At 35.8% G+C, this 23,060-nt stretch overlaps 1 protein-coding gene across 1 annotated transcript in view; it reads right to left on the bottom strand.

Moving 5' to 3' along the window:
- roq (RING finger and CCCH-type zinc finger domain-containing protein roquin) overlaps positions 1 to 23,060 on the bottom strand; it is a 504,568-nt gene that overhangs the window by 783 nt on the left and 480,725 nt on the right. The gene's annotated exons all lie outside the window — the stretch shown is intronic.

Below are 23,060 nucleotides of genomic sequence, written 5' to 3'. Positions count from 1 at the left end.
TATACAAGATAATAATAAATACAAGCAATATAATGATAGCATACAGAAAGAAAAATGTAAAATGATACAAGCCAGAGACCAAATGTAGTTTAACATAAAATATGATTTAAACCAGATATATAAAAATATAATTATATAAAAGGAGTTTTGTAAAAGCAAAATTGGCAAAGACTGTTTTATGTCAAATAACATCTGCACAAAGTTATTATTACTGTTGACTTTCCAGCAAGAAACTTACATCCATTTTAGATGGCAATGGTATAAACTCCATGAGTTACCCAAATTTCTACTTTACCTGACTAACAGTAAGGAGTTGGTTTTATGTTATGATGAGCACAATCAAATAATAGGTGGCGAATGTAAATTGTTTCTAGTACTTAAGTGATCAGCCCTTGAAAAAATAAAAGTGTTAGATGATTGTGTCTCATGTGAAGCTGACAAAGGATAACTCCCTTTCTATGACTCTTGTATATACTAGTTTAAAAGTTGTCAACAAAAGTTTTCAAGGCTTCATGTGATCTCTTCATGCAAATGTGATATTAAATTATACTAGACAAGAAATTACATTCTAGTTTTAATCCTTAACCCAGGGGTCTTCAACGCATAGCCCGTGGGCCACCTGTGGCCACGGAGTTCTTTGCCGTGGCCCGCCGGCCATTTTGATAAAATAACTACTTAACATTAAAATGCAATTAAATAAAAAATAATTTCAATGAAGCCTGCAGATCACTAAGCTATACTGTGGTATTTAGAATTGTAAGATGCTTTCCAGATTCACAAGGAACGCTGTGCATTTGATTCTTTACCTAAAATCCTATAAAAATAAATATTAAACAGATATGTTTCTTCAGCCATCTACCAGCACCAAGCGGTACTTAAGTACTAGTATACCAACGTTGCAGGTATGGCTGAAGCAGTAGTTTGTTCGAGTGTGCTGTCTAGTGCCTTCCAGATACATTTCGAAGGTTCTCGATACTTTGTTATTTCATATAAATACAAGAGGATCTCATCCACAGTCAGTCAGCCATTAACATGTGATATTTGTGTATAAACGCATGCAGGTTCGTCAGCCATAGCCTATTGTGGTTTTATATTGCCAGACTTTTTTCATTAGTGTGAGACATATTCAGTGGATAATAACCGTTACACAGCCATTTTTTTGGATCATTTTTTGGGTTCATCTTCCATCACTATGGCGTCTATGAGTAAAAAGCATAAATCAAGTGATTCTTGTCAGGTTTTAAATGAAAAGTGGACCAATTTGTACTTTTTTTGTGCCGATCGATGATAAGCCAATGTATTTATTTTGTCGTGAGTCAGTGCTAGTATCAAAAGAATACAATATAAATCAACGCTATGAGACAAAGCATGCATCCAATTTCAATCACCTTCAGGGCAGCTTTATGTGGAAAAAGTGAACCATCTCCAAATTGATTTTAAATGCCAGCAGGGTACATTTAAAAGGCAGAGGGAAGAGAGCGAAGCGTAAGTTATGTAATAGCTGAACAAATTGCTAAAAAATCAAAAGCCTTCTTGGATGGCAAGTTTGTGAAAGTGTCTCATCACTGCTGGGGAAATTCTGTGCCCAAATAATAAGGAAGCGTTTAAAAAACCGAGTTTGTCTAGGGTAACTGTAGCACGACGTGTTGAAGAACTTGTCAATGACATTGAAGGAACTTTTAAAAAAAAGGTAGTCCGAATTTACATCATATTCACTTGCTTTAGATGAGAGCACAGATGTGAAGGATACAGCACAACTGGCTATCTTTGTCTGTGGCACTGATCAGCAATTTACTGTGAATTGACTTAGTGGCCTAGCGCTCGTACCTATGAAAGAAATGACAAAAGGCACTGATATTCTTTGTGACTTCACTGATATGAAGCCACAAAGAAAACACTCCAGCGTTTCAACCTCAGTTTAACCAACCTCGAGGGTGTAGTAACTGATGGTGCCCCTGCTATGGTGGGAAAGAACGAAGGGTTTGTTGCACTGCTACGGAAAAAAACCAGAACTAGAAGGAAAAGATTTCGTCCATTACCACTGTCTAATCCACCAGGAGAATTTCTGCATGAAAACTATTGGATTTGAGAATGTCGTGAAGGTTATTGTGACTGTTGTCAACATTATTAGGGCAAGAGGATTGAATCATCGTCAATTTCAAGAGTTTTTGACCCAAGAGTGTGAAGCGGATCACGGCGATGTGGTTTATTATAGTGATGTGCGTTGGTTGAGCAGAGGGAAGGTTCTTAAAAGTCTTTGATTTGGAGCGAAATACAGCAATTCATGCAAACCAAGGGAAGCCGAATGCAGACTTCAATGATCTGAAGTGGATGACAGACTATGCCTTTGAGACAGACATCTCGTTGCATATGAATGACCTAAATACGGTACAATCAAAACATCAAACTGGTGCACACTCTGTTTGATCACATCAAAGCCTTTGTGGCCAAGCTCAAACTTTGGGAGTCACAACTAACAAAAAAAAGACATAATTCATTTTTAACTTCTCGCTGAGTCCAATTGTTCGTCTCTTGACGAATACGCTACAAAATTAGCCATGTTGCGAAGTGAGTTCGAAGAGAGATTTAGTGATTTTCGTATCCAACAGTCTTCTTTAGATTTATTTTCAATGCCATTCAGTATCAATGCTGCTGAAATGCCAGGCTTAGTACAAATGGAGCTGCTTGAACTCCAAAACAACTCTTCTTTGAGAGAAAAATTATTCAATGTGCCCTTGCTTACATTTTACAGACTACATTTCTGAGGACGCATTCCCTAATCTTCGCTGGCATGCTTTGAAGATGTACACTTTGTTAGAAAGCACATACTTATGTGAGCAGTTCTTCTCCAGAATGAAGCAAGTTCAAGACAAGAACTCAGATTATAGACCAACATCTCGAGAATATTCTGCGCATAGTGATTTCCAATATTGATGCCAACATCGACAAGCTGGTCAAGGAAAAGCATTGCCAAGTTTCCCATTGACATTGTAAAAAAATGAATGTTTTCTTCATTAAATTATCTTTTTTCAAGTATCGATTGTATTTACTTATCATGAACCTGACTCCTACCTACGTTCTTAAAGCTGAGTTTGTTTATTTTTATAGGATTTTATGTGAAGTATCAAATTCACAGCATTCCTTGTGAATCTGGAAAGCATCTTACAATTCTAAATACCACAGTATTGCTCAGTGGCCCGTGGGCTTCATTAAAATTTTTAATGCAGCCTGCACTGTCTGAAAGGTTGAAGATCCCTGCCTTAACCCAAGTGTAAGTAAACAACAGTTTGTGTGAAGTATCTTCACAGCAAGGCTACTTGCATAAAGACTGTTGACTTCACATTAATTGCATCAGTATCCCACAATGTACAGCACATTTCTTTTCAGACATACATACATACATACATACATATTGCTGTGCATTATAGAAAAGATCATTATCCATACTGACTTGTGAGAATATTAATTTGGCATATTGGTTTCTATAGTCTAATAAGAGACCGAAAGGCAGTAATTATTTATCAGATAGTTTGGAGGCCAAGAAATTATTTTATTTCTTGTTACCTATTTGAATCATACATCTGTTTGGAACCCCATGTTCATTTACAAATTTTATCATACTAGGCTTTATACATTCCAAAATAATAACTATAATCGCATGATCTGAAGAGAATAATGGAATGTCGTGATGGATAGCAAAGAACCTGCAAGCTGAAGCCAACAGAATATCTGTTGAATGAATGGAAATGTAAAAGCAGGGCATTAATGAGACAGCTTTCTTCATTAGTGGAATTTACTAATGCTTTAGAGGAGGAGGAGTGGAGCACAATATTACTAATCATCTACCAGAAATTAGCAGAAATCTTCCATGAAACACACTACAGTAGTTATTAGAGTCAAAGAGGACAACACATTAATTTCTAAAAATCATTTTGTATATACTATTGTTCCTAACTTATGGTAGGATAATAATAGTTCATACACCTGCAACATTTCATTTTTATGTGGTCTAAAACAAGCTCCATGATATGCAGTTTTGTAAAAATGTTATATGCAATGGAATTATTCTGATATAGTACTGCTCCCATGATGATTCTGATTTTGATAAATCACTAAGAAGTCATAAATATTTTGATTTATAAAGTATCAGGAAATTGAAGTCAATCTGAATAGAAGAGTACTGCATATATGTTTAAGACTGTCTTTAATCCTGTGTGTGTGTGTGTGGGGGGGGGAACAGACTGGTGGAAAAGTAACATGCCAAGATAGAATGTGCTAATTGTGCAGACAACATTAGCTACTCTAGTGCTATATTTAAACCCTTCTAAAAGTTTAAATTAAAGTCACCAAGAAATTATATTCTTGTTTATTCCTTTATCCATGTATAAGCAAAGTTTGCATATGAAGTTCCTTCATAACTAGGCTACTTGTATATAGAAGCTAATGACTACACAATAATTGCCTTATCTCATAATGCAAAGCACTCATCCTTTTGAATGTGTATAATGATATGTATTATGGGAAGGGATGTTATACTTATCCGAAAGAATCTGTGCTTTGTATTATGGGATGCTATGGCAATTAATGTGAAGTCATTAGCTTCTATTGTTTGCTCATTTCTTGTAGTGTCCAGGATACCATTGTTGGCATTTGGACCCTGGGGTGAAGTATTAGTCAGAAGTTGTTACTTCCTAGCTTCCCAAAAGAGAGGCTGTTCCTAACATGGAGTAGACACCTGTACAGCAGCAACTTATCTGACAGGCAGTCGCTGTGGTTGATCTTCAGGTATCCCCCCCCCCCCCCCACACACACACCAAGGGTATGCTTAATTAATGGCAGTACAGGGCACCATATCATACCATTGTCTTAGGGTTGAAATGTCAATCTGTATATAGTTTTGCTCATTAATTTCTTATTTTTATCCATATGTGAAATAAATAAATTAGCTTCTTTATACAACTAGCCTAGTGATGATGAAACTACATGCGCAAACTTTGTTTGCTTACACTTATATAAAGGAGTAAACAAGAATATACATTTCTTGGCTTAATTTATAATCAAGTAAAAAACTTTTCTACCTTCTAAAAATTGTATATAAAAAAAAGACTTGTATAAGAAAGGGATGGCATTTAACAAATTTTCTTATCATGAACAGGGAATCTTAGATGCACATTAGAAAGATCCTGCTCATGTCTAAGCAAGCATGATGCATTCTCTTGGAAGGAGAATCTAGAAACAGGTCAGGCAGAAAATGTTCTGAATGCAATTCAGACTGCCTACCAGTGGACTCTGTCTATCACTGGATTGAAGTACATATTTCTGGTAGAATCATACATCTGAAACCCATATAATAGCTTAGAGCAGACATGTGTACACACAGAGATACAGAACAGGATGGAGAATGCTTTTCCCTCAGCAGGTGAATAAAGGGTCACCCATTTAGAAAGCAGTGGAAGATTTCAGGCAACATGCTTTGAATTGTAGTTACACTTTTTTGGAGATTAATTTAAATTACTATGCTACAACTCAGTGATTTGAATTTAAATGTATAACTTTAAGTGTGCTTCTGGGGTGCATTCTTGTTCCATTCTGTATCATTTAGATTTCAATCATCTCTGCAGCGTGCCTGAGTTTTATTAATAGTTTATATTCTATTTTTCTTTAAAAAAATAGCTATTTTAATTGGGAAAGGAATGGTACCTTTCTAAAAGAATATAATTATTTTGAATGATATTTCATATTGTGAGAATAGTTCCTTTCAAATCTGTCAACATGGGACGACTTCTAGTAGCAATGCGACTTGTGCAGCTAGTTTAAGCTCAAAATAAACGTATTTGTGTTCAGCATAATAATTTGTGAGAGTAAATTTTGGGGTAAACTGTCAATAAATGCAATCAACTATATCAAGTTCAATAAAATATTGCAGCTATGGGAATTCTGACTAGAGATTTCAGTAGTTCAAATTAGTAAGCAATTATTTTTGAATGGTTCCATGAGCATGAGGGTTTTTTGTAATATGGAATTTTATTAATAGTGCTGTATGTAACCATTACCAGAGGGATATCTTGTGAGCTGGATATCAAAGGAATACTAGTTAACAATAATATTCAAATTGAATATCCACTCATATCACAGTCACATGTTGCACTATTATTATGGAAACTAATGTGGGCCAAGAACCCCCCCCCCTTCCCAAATGCACTATCAGCTTTCAGTGATGCAAACTTGCACTATCATTTGATTCATGATGCTGAGGATATTCCAGCTGTTAATGTGGAACAACAGAGCTGGAAATCGCTGGTTGATATGGCTTTTTCCCCCCAATGGTTCCTGTGTCCACTGTATACAAAGCTGCTTGTTTTCTAGCTGATATGATTAGAACTCTTGTAAGATTGTCTGCTGACACATCCCATCCAGTCCAGTTCAATGCACTGTATGTTTTAATATGCTTAACTGTTGAAACTGTAGTCCATTTGAATGAATGTGCCACATTTATTGGTATACTTCTTCTTCTTCTTCTACCCCCCCCCCTCCCTATTAGCATCCCAGATTAATAAGCACTCTGGCTACAGGAATGCTATTGACTAAATGTTTTCTGGAGTATTTTGAGTACACTCAAAATGTTACTGTGCATGATCATTCCCAAGTAAGGTGGCAGTTTGTAATTCATCCACTGGCAAACTTGAACCCCCCCACCACCACCCCACTCACCTATTTATTATTATTTTTAAAAATGGCAATCCTATCTCATAAAAGGCTGGACAATTACAGCATGCTTATATAGGATAAAGGTTAAGAGATAATGTGGGAATCAGATCAAATGTGGTATATTTTCAACTACTTCAGACTAGCAAACAAGCAGGGTGGTAGTGATGGTTTTATGCTGATCAATAAAAATTATCTACAGATACTAAAAAATCATCCATGCCATAGTGGAATTTGAGCCCTTAGCCTGGGCAAAACTATCTTTGACAAAGTGGTGGAAACTACAAATGATGCAGTCTGCCTAATAAACTGGTTACTTGTGGATGCACTTTATTAATAAATTAATGCTCTATTGTTATTTACCTGCCAGGCGAGTCAAACTTTCAAATTCAGTCGAATTTCTCTATTGTAACATAACTTTTCTTATATTCACAGATTTAATACTTTAAAATCCAATTCCTCAATAATGATATATGATATTAGTTTAATTAATATGGTAATTTTAATTCAACACTAAAATTTTTTTTCTAGGTAGTACTTACCATATAGCAAAAATCTTCAGAGAATATTCTTCCTTCCCTGCATTTCTTAGTGTTTGTTGAAGAAATGCAAAAAGACTGGGAAAATATATATACAAGAAACTACAACCATTCCCCATAAAGAAAAATGTTAGTTTATGACACAAAGTGATTGGAGCAATATATACAAAACCTACTAACAGGGAGCCTTCAAGGAAAAACAGATGAACATGATGGATACATCCACCCATTCTGCCAGACTGTAAAATCTGAAACATCGAAACAAAAGGATGCAATAGATATTTCAGCATAAACGAATAAAATAAAACTGAACTTAAAAAGGACAGTTTATCACAAAAAAAAAAAAAAAAAAAACACACACACACACACAAAAAAAAAAAACAGTTAACAAAAATAATGATTTATATATGGACCACTATTTGATTTCATGTTTGAAGCAAGCTACATGACATGAAGACAAGAGTACCCAATCCCCAAAGTTCTTTTAATAATCCACAGCAATTATGAAAATGTAAATACAATGGAAATATTGAAAAATTAATTTCTATGATGCCACTCAAAATAAAGACTCTTGAATGTATCACAAACAACTCAAAACCTTACTGAAAAATTTTGGGAAAAATGCTTCGATGTTTTTATTCTAGGAAAACAACAACGGCAGTTTATGTCTGGAAAAAAATTTCCTTGCTATATTCAGTAATATAGTTATAATTTTTTTTTTTTTTTAAATAGTAATCAAACTGTGAGTGGCAAAGCAGTCAAGTTATTCTAAAAAAAATAACACTGAATTTTTAAAATAATATTTTTAGAGAACATATGGAAAAGTGTTCTAGAACAGGATTTTAATACTGTATATTCTGCATATTCTTATTATTTCTTTCAAATGTTCGATTTAATAACTAATTTTTTATATATTTTATGTTAATGGAGGCACACATGAAATGGGTTATACAAGAAAAACAAGGTTATTTCAGAATCAGACATATCTTAGAATCGGAAGGATCGCTTGCAATTCTTCGGTTGGTTTGGTGATTGATTGGTTTTTTTGAGTTTGGAGACTGGTAACTGCAGCAGATGAATGTTACTAAGTCGTACGAGGAAACCTTCAGGCAGAGAAAGTCAAAAGCAAGATTCTAAATTTGGCATTCTCTGGTCGGCAATGTAACCCACACACACAAAGGCACAGGTGCCACTCCAACAAATGAACCATGAAAAGTATAATTTGGACATTGAAGGTGGACTGTGGTTTATGTAGCCACAATTTAAGATTCTATAAAAGAAAGGTTCTGGTTTGGATGTCTGTAAGTGTGATGAACATTTATTGGGGATGATTATGGAGGCCTGAAGTGGCTTGAAAAAGTTCCATGTTTGGTCTCTGGAGCAGGGTTTCCAGATTTTGTAAACCCTGTTTCCCATAGTGCTGCTGTCTTCAAACAGATGTTCACAGTGTTTCTGAAAGGAATTAAGGAGGTCTTGAGTGGTGAATGTCTTCATCAACTGCAGTTTTGGGTGGGAGTCTTATTCGTGGAATTTGATGAATTGCCGTGCATATGAAGGACTGTCTGCTAAGTGCTCCTATATTCTCATTTTAAAATTCCTTTCTTCAACTTATTTCTGTCTTTCCAGTTCTATTTTTATGTTGATGTTTCTAATGACATCATCACTGCATTCTATACCATTGCATTCTATACTGTCATGCAGTTTTGTGATTCTAACGTTTCATATTGTGAACATTTCAAATTCATATTGTGATTCTAACGAGTACAGTTGTGTGTGCGTGCGTGTGAGTGTGTGTGTATATATACACACTGTCCTGATGTGTTTCCACCATTTAGCAAAAGTTCTGAGGGAATATTCATTTCTGGCATGGTATGGGACACTAAGTGGCAGTCAGTTAAATCATTTAGTTTTGAGGACAATTGCTGCCCAAGTGGTTGTATGAACAGCGTTGCAAACACTGTTCTCTACACCCCTGAATAGCTCACTATAACTTCAGTTATGCCGATACTGTTGTGACAACAGTTTTTACAGGCATCTTTATGTCCACTGTGAAACTGGCCTCACCAGAAAACCAATTGGGATCTTTACTTGGGATACCTTTTTCATGTTTCTGATTTTATCCCATGTAGAGAATGTGTGGGTAATTGTTGTTTCTATAAAATTTTACAAATTAACCTGATAACACAAGGAAACGAGTGAATAATATATTTAATAGATATATTTCAACCTGAAAATTACAGGTCATTATCAGTGGTATCAGGCAGTTAACTACAAAGTAGAACATGAATAATGGATTTTATAAAACAGTAAGAACCATGGGATGAAACACAGTATTTAAAAAATAAATAAAAAAAGAATGTGTGATTAGAATAAGACTCCCATATTTTTAATATAGTGAAAAGGAGTCATCCCAATTCAGGTTTAGATGATTGAGTAAGAGACTTCAGTGGTTGCTTTAAATAAATGTTTGAACTTATGGTGGCAACAATGGAGTAAGTATGTTTCAGGGTATTGTGGTTAGTATTAATTCCATGTTGAGCAATCAAGATTCCTCAGATTAATGATGTAAGATTGGTACTCTTACATTCTTTTTTCCACTGAATACCCAGTTTGTCCGAAGTAAGAAAGGTGACAGTCACATGGAATTTGGTAAACACTAAGGAGAGCTAGAGAAGATCGTTTATCTTTAGAAGATGGGAACCACAATTGTTTCTTCTCAGAGTGAACCATATTTTTGATTCCTATAATCTGAGCTTAACAACATATCAAATAGTGGAGAAAAGAATGCAGGAACACTGTTATATTGTTAAACAGGAAATCTGGTTTGATTTCTAGTTTATTGGTGCATAGCAAAAGTCATACTGTGCCATATCAAAGGTTATAGCAGTACACAAGGTAATAATAGTCATAAAGAGATAAATTAGAAAATATGTAAAAAAAAAATTATGCAATGCAGTATTTACATATAAATAGAATTTATAATCAAATGTGTCTGTATAAGTTAATTCTCAGCAAAAAAAGTTCAAAATGTTGAGCAATTTGTTCATGTCTGATAACATCCACCTGAGTGTATATAGCTTAGCCAGATAAGTAAAAATTTTATTCCTCTCTTGTATGAAGTATGGTCACTCCACCAGAATATGACAAATGGTGAGACATATTGCATTTTTTTTTCACACACATGGGTCATAAGCAGAGAGTAAATAAGAATGTGTAAGATGATGGTGACCTATGCAGCTTAGCAAGAACAACTTCTGTCTTCTGTTTCTACCTTGATTAGACTGCCAATGCTAAATTTCAGGCTTAATCTCATGCAATTTGTTTGTTAGTGCTTTCTGCTATGAAGACTGTCATTGAGTAATTAGCTTTGATCTTATAAGCTGTCTGAAGACTATATATGGGACTGACAAACAGTACATGGAAAAAGTATGAGCTGATCTAGCTGCAATCTCATTTCCCTTAATTCCAATATGGCTGGGAACCCAGCACAACCAAACATTAAAAAATTAAATAATTATAATGACGGATAAAAACCCCTGTAATAAATTTTATTAGCGTAGAATTTTCACCTAAGTGTCATTGGCATCTTCAGTACTTGCACCAAAAATTAAAAAATTAAGGATCTTCATTTTGAACAACAGTTGTAAAACCTCACAAAGCACTGGATGTGGATTATACAGAGATGAGTTGGCTTGTAAAGAACTCAATGAGTCTGCATAAATTATGCACTTTTGGTAGCAGTTTTCTTTTAAATACACAAGGCTGAATTGCATGCAATTCAGCCTTGCAATGCAATTGCTGCTACTGAATGCAATCTGACTGGATATAATAAACTCAGGAAATACAGCACCACAACCAACAGAGGTCATATTTTGAACCATCAGTATAGATGGAACAGAAATCAGAGTGTTTTTTCCCTGTGTGCATTAAATAACTGCATGTAAATAGACAGGCAATGGAGTATCAGACTTGTTTAGTTTGCACAGTGAAAGGTTATAAGATGGAGTACAAACCTGCCATGGAGAAATGTTGTTTATATTCAGAGTGGATAATAATAAGATTCATGTTAATAGCTTACACACCAAAGGGACATATGACAATCTAATGTGTGTGATATGAGATTCCCAAAGCAGAGAAAAGAAGATACTAGTCCATGCAGGATGCTCTTGAAGGTACTATTTTTAGAGTATAGTTAAGAGACAACTATTTTTGTCTAAGTGATAGACAAATCATTAATCAAATGTCTAAGGTCATTTGCTTCCACATAAAGGCTGAATGGGTGATGTGCAAAAAAAAAAAAAAAGCACCAGAAACTATTCACATACCCTGATGTTGGAAAGGGTACAACCATCGAAGCATGCTACCTTGCAGAAGTGTAAACCTGAGACTAATCAAGCTCTGAGCTCACAAGTGCACAATAAAGGTGGAGCAAGGAACATCAATCAACACTCTCTTCTGTAGAGGGTAGAGTGCAAAGAATATTCAATGTTTTTTTGCACTTTTCTCTAAGCTGACAAATGTATGAGGAATGTAAGTTTTCTCTCAAAGATCAGTCCCATGAACTTGACATCTGGTGCCACTCGAATAATACTTTGTCCCATTCTTAAATCACGATCTCGGTGAAAGGATATGTTTTCAGCAGAAGTGCATACAGACAGTTTTTTCCTAGTGAAAACCTGAACCCTTTAATATGAGTTCTTGAAGAAACATGATTGATTGCTTGTTGAAGTTATCTTTCAATTACCTTCATTTTGAAAGAATGACAGTAAATTGTGAAGTCATTAATATAAAGAGCATTGAATACTGTGGCAGGAAGCTATTCAGTGATTAATCTTAATAAAAAAAAAGTGCCATACTTAAGACAGAACCTTAAGGAACAACTTTTTTTTTGATGATATATACAAGAACTCTTTTGAGGTCATCCTTGACAAATGGCTGACAGTATGGCTCTATCTCCTTGGTAAAAAGGAGAGCTGCTGTATCTCTTGTTGCTCTTTCAATATTAAAAACATCAACAGGATATGAAGCTGTTGCTGAGATTCTGGTAAAATTTTCTTTCAGTTTCTGCAACAGCTTTGGGATCACAACAATACATCCATTAAATTCCAAGGTAGACAAAATGGTGAATTCTGTATCTACCTTTAATTTTCCAGATGTTATCCCATATGATTACTGCATTGTTTGTTTGATTAATCAATGATGTAAATTGGATCCATGATTGTTTTTGACTCTGACATCTTACATAACATGCTTTGTCCTGAGCACCTTTAAAAGTTTGTTGTGGCAGGCTTTCTACGAAATAAACCCCATACTTGGTTTTGATTTTTTTTTGGCTGCTTGGCACTCTGTGTTCCATCAAGCTTTGGATAGAGTGGAAACTTAGATGGTGTTTTTGGAATTGCAGCTGTTATTGCATGGACAACAGTCTATTACATACGTTACCGCTTTATCGATAGGTGTTTGGCTGACTGCTTCAGCATTAAATTTTGCAAGATGGGAAAAGTATTCCAGTCAGTCAGGTCCATTTTCCACATGGGCATCCATGTAGGAACATGGACGTCCATTTTTCTGTTATTTGCACTGTCTTTACAGGAACATGGTTCCTGTAAAGACAGTACAAATGACATAAAAATTATTGCTTCCATAGATGTTCTCTTTGACATCTCACAGGATGCATTGGAAAAATGGCAGAGGAGACTCCCTTATTAATAAGAGAGGTCATGATTACTGAGCATTTGCTCAATGATATGGCTTCATCCATTCGTGTTGACAATGCCCCACAGAGTGTTGTGTCCATTACAGTCAACTGAGACAGTTGCAAAATAAGATTATCAAGTTTCCTCTCATTTACCTTATCTCAGTGGTAAATAAATGGAACATACTGTAACAAGAAATCTCACAGACAGGTGAATTGCTACTTCTTCCAGAGCAGCATTACATTGGACATGATGAAAAGGAGTTTGGCTGCCCACTAGGATAGCTACTCCACCATGAGCAAGACCATCTGCAGTTCTACTTGTATATAGAGGATGTTCACTTCACATAAAACGTCTCAGTATTCCACAATGCAAATTATTGCTTGGAAGGATCACTATCCAGACTAGCTTTGACTTTCACTGGAGCCTCATCAAGGATGCTAGACCCAGCAAGATACTGAGATTGAATCAATGCAGAACCTATATATTTTCTACATACAAGTAGTAAAATAATGTATCAATGCATCAACTAAATTATCAAAATACTTTTTTTGCTTGATAACCAAGTAAAGAAACTCTACATTTAATTAGTCTGGACATCTTTCAGAGGTGAATTGTAGAATGAAATATGCAAATGGTATTGGAAAAAAGTGAAATGAGAAAACAAGAACAAAACTTACATAGACAAGATGTCTTATGTTTTTTATGTTTATGGAAACTACTCTCGCTGCTGGAGAAAGGATTAAACTATGCCATTGCGCCAAGGTCAGTAAACAAACTTGATATAATTTATCATATCGAGAGAGGTTTAAGATCTCTCCCCGCCAATTTAGCTGACAAAATATGGATGGAAACTGCTTGTATACTAAATTCAAACAACAAATTAAGCAAAAACAAATTAAGGAAAAACTGGCCCTCAAATTCCTAAAAAATAACCAGGACATTATTATCACAAAAGCAGATAAAGGAAATGCCACTGTTGTTTTAGATCGGACAACCTACACAGAAAACACAAACCATTTGGTATCGGACCACAACACCTACCAACCCCACGCAATGCAACAAAACAACTGAATTAATTAAATCCGTTAACATATGGCCAGAAGAAACAATTAAAAAATGAATATTTCAGTATGCTCACGTGCCTAGAATTTATAGCCTGCCAAAAGTACACAAAACAGACACACCACTACGTCCAATTGCAGAAGGAATCGCAGCCTGAATTACCACTTAAGCAAAAAATTAGCGGCCACACTCAAGGAATTGGTAGGTCATTCCCCTTTCTACATAAAAAATAGACAACATTTCATAAACAAAATTAAAAACATTACACTCAACGACAAAGATCTATTATTCAGCTTTGACATAACTTTCCTTTTCACCAATGTCCCAATCAATGATACTATCTTGCTCTTACAGAACATATTTCCACACGACATCACAGCCCTCTTTGCCCACGTACTCCGCTCTGGGTATTTTGTGTGGCAAAACAATTTTTACCTTCAAAAAGAAGGTACAGCCATGGGCTCACCACTTTCTCCCCCCAATAGCTAACTTTTATATGGAAGACTTTGAGCAACGAGTTCTAGAGTCGGCATACCTAAAGCCCAAAATTTGGCTCAGATATGTTGATGATATTTTCGCCATTTGGCCCCATGGCCGCAAGCACTAAATACATTCCTTAGCCACCTGAACAAACAACACAAACGCATCAAATTCACCATTGAAATAGAAAAAACAACTCTATTCAGTTCCTAGACACACTTCGCACGTCTTCCCTCAGGCTGTCTCTCCTCAGTCTACCGCAAACCTATACACACAGGCCAGTACATACACAAAACTTCTTATCGCCACCCAACACAAAAACTAGGGGTCATAAGCACCCTTAAACACAGAGCTCAAACTATCTGTTCAAATGAACAGGCTTTTAACCAGGAATACGAGATCATCAACCATACCTTTATAAAAAAGATTTCAAGAATGCTATTGCCATACCATATGTTGGAGGCATTTCCGAAAAAACAGACAAAACACTACACAAATACAACATCAAAACCACCTTTAAACCCCCGACAAAATTAAGACACCTACTCAGTTCTTCCAAGGCTCCTCTGCCACACCTAGCCCATACAGGGGTTTACAAAATACAATGCACATGTAACATACCATACATAGGGGAACCAGGCAAACCATCCCAATCAGGAAGGATGAACACAAATGACATATTAAATATCTCCATTTTGGAAAAACTGGCCTTTCTGACCACGCACTCCAAACATACCACAGAATTGATTGGAAAGGTACCAAGTCCCTACACTGCACCAAAACCTGGTTCGAGAGGAAATTCAAAGAGTCATGTGAAATGCTCAAACATAATCCAAATCTGAATAAAAATGATGGTCTAACCCAGGGTTCGCCAAACTTCTTTGACCGTCGACCACTTCAAGAGTTTCTTGACTTTTTATCGACCCCCCTCTATTTTACTATTACGTAATTATAATAGGATAAGCAAAAAAGACGCTTGTTGGTAAATACATCATTTTGGCCTACTTAATTGTCCTCCATAACTATTTTCATGACCTTGCTCCATCTTACAGGTCCTATTCATGTCACTGTTACCACAATTCACTCTTAATTGCATTGTCATTCAGGATGGAGATAATTCAAGTTAACCGAATTAAATATTATCCGTACAATGATGTCTTATATTTTTCTATCGACCCCCCCCCCCCCCCAAATTGACCCCTGAGCCCAAATCGACCACTTTGGCGACCACTGGTCTAACCATTCAAAGAATGTGGAGGACCCACCTGCAACCTTTAAAGCAATCACAAAGAAAAATGTCAATACAAGAAGACTTGTGAAGTGTTTTTTTTCCTTTCCCCGGAACATTCAATAGCAACGTGAACTGTACAAATCCAGTAGAAAATCTTAGTGTAACAACATGAAATGTACAATTCCAGAAGAATCTTAGTACATGAGGACTTTAGCAGAGTTTATTGTAGTTTTCATTTTTTATTTATTTATTTATTTTATTTATATATATATATATATACAGGGTGTTCGGGATAAATTTGACAGTTTCGTAAGGAAAAACAAAATCTTCTTTGTATCTATTAAATTTAATGAATTGACAAAAAAACATTACAGGCAGAGTTAATTACAATACTATCAACAAGATTTACTCAAAATAACCACCATTAGCATCGATCACAGCTTCAATTCTGCTTCGGAACCTCGAACAAGCTGATGCTACAGTCTCCCTGGGAAGGGCCGCAAAAACTGTTTTAATTTTATCCATTAACTGGGCTTTTGTATTACTGGAAGTGCGATTGGTGTCTTTTTCAACTGCGCCCCATACAAAATAATCCATGGGGTTAAGGTCTGAGGAGTTTGGAGGCCAAACATTTGGACTGGTGAAGTCGTAGAAATTTTCAGACAACCATTTTTGACTTTTCCCAGAGGTGTGGCAAGGGGCCGAATCCTGCTGCCATACATACGGCCTACCATTGGCTACCCTTGTTATCCAGGGCTTGACTACAGTTAGCAACTCCACGAACAAAGCCCGAATTCCAATGCCAGGGTTCTTCAACACCTGTTCCTGCAGATTTGCGAGGAATTCTGCTGTACGAACGCAATCAGATCGTCTGCTAGGGATCTTTCTTCTTGCTACATCCTCGTAGTCACCATTGCAAGTCTCTAGTTCGTGCCTGATTGTTTTTACTGTATTCAGGGAGCATTGGGCAGCAGTCGTAATATCCTTATTTTGATGGCGGGCACGAATCATCATGATACAAGTTATTCTCTTCCATGATTCAGGTGGGTTCCAGCTATTCATCCTTTCTGACATCTTGTATATGAATGAAGAAGGGTCCAAACTTTTAAATGAAGAGAAGTGTGTGTTAATACATGTAACTTACGGAAAAATATAATTAATTATAAATATGTCAAATTTATCCCGAACACCCTGTATATGTGTATGTATATATATATATATATATATATATATATATAATTATTTTTTTTATCACTAGAAGTCAGGCTAAGAAAAAGATTAGTTAACAACGTAGTTTTAATTTACCTTTATTAGAGCGCAAGAACATGTAGCTTGGTTCCTATACACGTGTATCTTTCAGATGATGACCTCGATACAGGGGTCGAAATGTCAATTGTTATTTTATTAATAATTAGTAAAATAATCATTTCAAAACGTGTGTTTTGTATCCCTAAATTCTTAAATATGAATACTGTTTCTGGCCTTCCAACCCAAACATATCACTGAAGTCATCCTTCCTGGGATGGAAACATACATTCCCCACACTATTCTGAACTGCTGTCCTCTAACTAAATCCATTATCCAAAAGATGTGAGAAAGCTGTACAAATAAAAATATCAAGCACACAACAACTGGCTCAGATCAATAACTCCATTCTCTTTCAGTGTTTATGCTCAAGCCTGAAATAGCTGCAAGTAAACTATCAATGCTTCAAAACAGAGTTTGAAATAGCAAAAAGCAGTAAACTTGTAGCCAAGCCTTTTGGTCTCTTGCCAAAGCAACTGGTCTTAACTTTTGCCCAACACCATTCCTGATCCTATTTATCTATTTATATCCAGATGGCTGTAATACACCATCACCCACAGAAAAAGCCAACCATCTGGCTTCACACTTTGCCTCCAATGCACGCATAACAATGGTAAATGCCCCCTAACCATTCCAGATGCTCAATATATAATGCTCTTTATATCCTTTTGCCAGAGTGTGATCAGAAAAATATTGTTCAAATTAGACACAAGAAAGTCTCCTGGACCTGATACCATTCCTCCAATTGTCCTGAAGGTTTGTGCACCAGAACCGATTATCCTATGTTGCTTGTATTATACTCTCTTACTCCACTGATATCTATCCTACAGGCTGAAAATTAGCCTATATTTAATCCACGAATGGGTTGAATATAGGCTAATTTGTGGCAACAAATCACTGCAGTCAATCTACTGCTCTATCTCACTCACCTCTCTTATCTAAAGTAATGAAGACAACCATCAATTCCAACTTCTATACTACCTTGAAGGCACCCAACTAATAAACCACCACCAGTAGATTCTGTTGCTGCCGATCAACAGGAGATCTACTCACATATATCACCCAACTCTAGACAAATGTCATGGAGAAGCTTGGCAAATCTCAAGTGGTTGCACTTGATATCTCCAAAGCTTTTGACCAGGTCTGACACAAAGGCTTACTAAGCAAACTCCCATTATTTGGTCTGACTCAGGACTTCTGCAGTTGGATTGCCAGCTTTCTGTCTGTCTGGATGCACACTTTGTGTGATGGTGGATAGTTCCTTATCCTCTCACCAACCCTCTTCCTTCTGTATATCAATGACCTACTTCAGTTGACTTCCAACAAATACACAGTTTTGAAGATGACAGCACACTGCACTCCTCCTTTTCATTTAATAAACCTTACTCTGCACAACTCACCTTAACCTACAAGAACATCGACCACCACTGCCATCAATTCTAATCTCCAAGCCATTCTCCAATGTGGTTCCGACAACCTCACCAATTTCAATGCTAGTGTTAGATCCTGAATGCAGAGCTTTATAAGCAAATTCTTCATTCAGGATTTAACATAATAAACTACTACTAATTAAGGAGATATCTGCACATCAGCTAATAATTATAAAGTGTTGTTTTATGTTTTGTAATAATGTATAGTCCATGTGTGCGATATAGTGAGAGTTATTGTTAGGTTATTTGTAATTCCCAAGTAAGCTGTCTAGTACCTTGCGAAATTCTGAGAAAAGTTTATAATAATAATCCGGAATAATCACGTATAATTGGTATGAGTTGAGCGTAGCGATGGAGGCTATACCTACGCAGAAATATGACGTCAGAGCGCCTTCCTAGAATAATGTAACCGGACAGGTTAGCGAGAGTGTAGGATCACCCAAGGGGCATGAACGATGGGGTTCGTGGGTGAAAACCGCATTGAATAGAGGGTGCCCAAATAGGGTGAATAAAAGATGAAGCACGACGTTTTACTGGGCTTTTTGACCTTTTGATCTTCGAGTGCCGGATTCGAGTTTTAGGGGGAGTTTGTCGGAGGATTCGTGAGAGAGCGGTGGATCGGCTACGGTAATGACGGATGGCAGGTTCTTTTCTTGAGAATGCTTGAAGATTTTCAAGCGGAGCTGATCGCGATATGACGGCCTATGTGGAATCGAGCCTTAGCAGAATGTCCCATTGGAGAAAGTTTCCTGCGGAGCGGTAGACAGCACGCAGCAGTTGGAAATGATTAGAAGAAAAAGCGTAGTACATCGCCAGGCGCAAAGACAGCCGAAGAATATGCAGTATGGTAATCCAGACCTACATGAGATGGCGGCATGAAATCTGAAGGGATCCGGTAATGTAAGAGTTTTCGTTCTGTGTAAAAAATTTGTTTTGAAGAACAAGAAATTTGTGTGTGTTGTAACTAAAGGACACTAGTAGAGAACTTTTAGTGAGAATTTGACTGAATTAATTAAGCCCTTGTGGAACAAAGAAGAGTTGTTAAATAGGCAGTGATTTGTGAATGGCTAGACTTGCTTAAATGAAATTTAGAATTAAGGTAATCATTGATAGAGTATTAATGAAAGTGTTCAATGAGTATTCTGTGAGTAATTTGTGAAAGGAGTTATATAGTAGTAGTATTGTGCTTAAACCTAATCCTTTCATAATTGAAGGATTATAACCCTTAACTTAGAGTGAATTTTGATCCATTGAGTATTTAAACTTAAATAACTGTAAAATGTTTTATGTTTTTCCAATAAACATGCTTTGTACCTTATACCTGAGTTATGCCTGATTACAAATTCAAACCACCACTTATGAAATTGAACCTTTTTGGCGGGAAGGAATTTAGATATAATTGTTTAAGTGAGATTCGGTCTACGACTGCTAACTGAATCTGCACAGCACTAGCGTGAGATAAATTATTGTGTGTATCCTTTTAAATTTTGAATTATTTCCCTGAACAAGAGTCTCTTCTGTTATAGGATATTGGCTGGCGCAGCGAAATATAAATTTTGCCAATATCCGAAGAGGAAATAAATCTGAATTAGCATTTTAGGAGCACGACAATAGATTGGAAGGAGACTTATTATAGAGGTAGAATAAGATATAATATAGAGAGATAGCGACATAACAATAGAGTAGCCGGTAGGACTTTGATTGTACACAGTTTTGAGTAAGCAAAAGGATAGATTCTAGAGAGAGTAAATTAATGTATGATAAGATTAAACTTACGATTTACGAATAACATTATATGAAAGTAAGGATATAAAAATAACACAACTGACGAATTACAGATTTAACACTAGAAAACTCAGTTCTGTCTTATTTCTCACAAAAAAGAACCATTTTTACCCAGTATTATTTTTGACAACACTCAAATTTCCAGACAAGATGAGATTTCTCTTCTTGGAATCATCCTGACATCAAGCATATATCTCTTTAGGTTCTAAAAAACTAGGATTTCTCTTTTGAGAAACAAGAACCTTCACTTCTGAACAGCTGTTAAGCTTATATAAATTACAAATCTGCCCAGTTATTGAATACTGCTCATGTTTGGAGTGGGGCCTCTAAGAGCTTCCTTGAAATTCTTGACTCAATACAGTTGCCAACCTCTCAGAGGAGGGCAACTGGATTGATTAATAACCCATTTCTTACCAACTCATTCCTTTCAATTCTGCACAAGTATATTCTATAAATATTTCCACGACAAATATTCATATGAAATAGAATCAATACCCCCCCCCCCTCCGTACCGTCCATTGGAGCATGTGCAGCTGCCTCCCAACATTCCTTCACAGTACACCTCGAAACCCACAGAACAAGTTTCTTTCTCTCTCCTTCAACTCTGCTACCACTGTATTGTGGAACAGTCTTCCCCCCCCCCCCGATGTGTTTCCAAAGAAATACAATATACAGGCTTTTAAATCAAATGTAAACAAGTTTTTCCTTTCCCAACTGACTACCCATACAAGGTACTAATGTATACTATAAGTTGACTGCCAACCTTTCATGTATGGGCTCAACATAAAAAAATATAAAATTAAATCACTATTAGTAGAATTTTTGCCTATGAATCACAGGCATTGTCGTTACAAAAAAAAGTGGAATAATATTATACAATTTCACAGAAAAAAAAAAATAATAATAACAAATTGCTACAACTTTATAAGGTAACCAACCAACAGCCAAATTCCTTGAGCTTAAAAAAACTAGGAAAGAATAGCAGATTTGAAGAAGTACTATTTCTAATAAGGGAGATATATGTAGGCCACCAGACATGTTAAAGTTATGACAACTTTAACATGTTATAACATTATAGTTTTCTTTATAAACCTATTCCACAAGGAATCTACTCTTATGTGAAATTTTTGTATTTGTCCAAAGAATCCAAAGTCAGATTGTTCAGGTTCATACTCCTCTTGATGATCAGAAGCAGATATTCCAAAAATTGGACTGGGGCAACTTATGGCAAAGGTGGTATAACTTCTCACCACTTGCCTAAGTATCCCATAATGTACTTGCTTACACTTGGATAAAGGATTAAACCAAATATATAATTCCAAACTGTCCAAAATAAGATGGGCCACAGGAGAAAGAATATGGCAAACATCTGAAAGTTTAATGGGAGAAGATTGTCTAAATTTAGATGAAGAAAAGTAGAGATTTTTTTTGGAAAGAATGAAATGCTATATGACTGATGAGCTGCCTGAGACATCTACCAATATGTCTGATATTCTTTTGACACATGAACTCTAATGATTGGTTTGTTCATAAAGGTCTCATTGAGGCTAGTACTTAGGAAAATTGACTTAATATATTGTAAGAATGTAGTAAGTTATCTGCAGAACATATAGCATAGGCACAATGTATTAAGGTTTTAATAGTCCCACTTTTACGACAAGGGTGATGGTGTAACTGTGTGCATGGATTTACTTAATGACTTGTGTGTTTTCTTCCAAAATACAAAGATATGTAGACTACCATCCACCTGATGAAGAAAAGTAGACTCATTCCATACTGTGAATATATTATCAATATACTGTACCATAATTCAGGTTTAAGATATCACCTAGGACATGTTCATAATGTTCCTTAAAATAGTCTGAAAAAGTGAGAGAAAGAGACTCCTCACCACATTGTTTTCCATTTGTTGGTACAATTTATTCTGAACCATAAAATATTCAGAATGAATTACAACATCAAAAAAAAGTTAATTATATTGGTAAGAAAATCTTTTTTAAGCAATTCAATGGTATTCTTTAAAGGGCTGTTGGTAAAAAAAGTAGACTATATCAAAATCAAGCATAATATCAAATGGCCCAGATAAGATTGCAGATTTTGTTCTTCAAGTCCACAGTGTTATTAATGAAAAGTGAACTTCTCTGTAAAAGTAGAGAGCAAAGTTGACAAATATTTGGAGAGTTGATACATGGGACAACCCACACAATCAACTGGTCTTAAGGAAATAGTAACCATGTGAACTTGGGGAGACTATAACATAGGAGAAAATAGAACATAGTGAATGGGTCCTATGGGCGAAAGGTCTCAAATTTATTTATTATTTTTTTAAAAATCATCATCATCTTCATTAGACACATTAGCAATAAGATTATTGACTTTATTATTTTGACTAACTCTTGATCAGAAGAAAGGAATCAGTTAGTAGAACCATGAAGAATTAAAGAAATTTTCCTGTAATAAATTTTCTCTTATCTTGTACTGCTACAGCCCTGTCACTGTCTGACTAGATAATAAGATTAGGTTTTAAGGGCTTCAGAGCTTTCAGTTTTGGAAATGTAAGGTTGACGGAAGGTGTTTCTACTTTGAAAGAATTTAAATAGCTTCAAAATGAAATGTTAGATGGGGAAAAAAAGAGTCCATTATTGATATTTTTCTCAAAAAGTCATGGTAATTCCAAACTTTTCTCTGGAGTGAGTGGCTGACCAGTAATATTAACTACTAATTTATCTAGACTGTTAGTGAATATAGAAAGAGGAGTTCTGGAATGGCTAACAAGTAATTCAATTTTCCATTAGATTGTCACGAACAATACTAAGAATCCATT

This window comes from Typopeltis vanoorti, chromosome 1 (genome assembly GCF_054136105.1).
Source record: "Typopeltis vanoorti isolate ZY-2024b chromosome 1, IOZ_Tvanoo_1.0, whole genome shotgun sequence".
In the NCBI taxonomy this organism is placed as follows: domain Eukaryota; kingdom Metazoa; phylum Arthropoda; class Arachnida; order Uropygi; family Thelyphonidae; genus Typopeltis; species Typopeltis vanoorti.
This window is presented reverse-complemented; position numbering and strand designations above follow the sequence as displayed.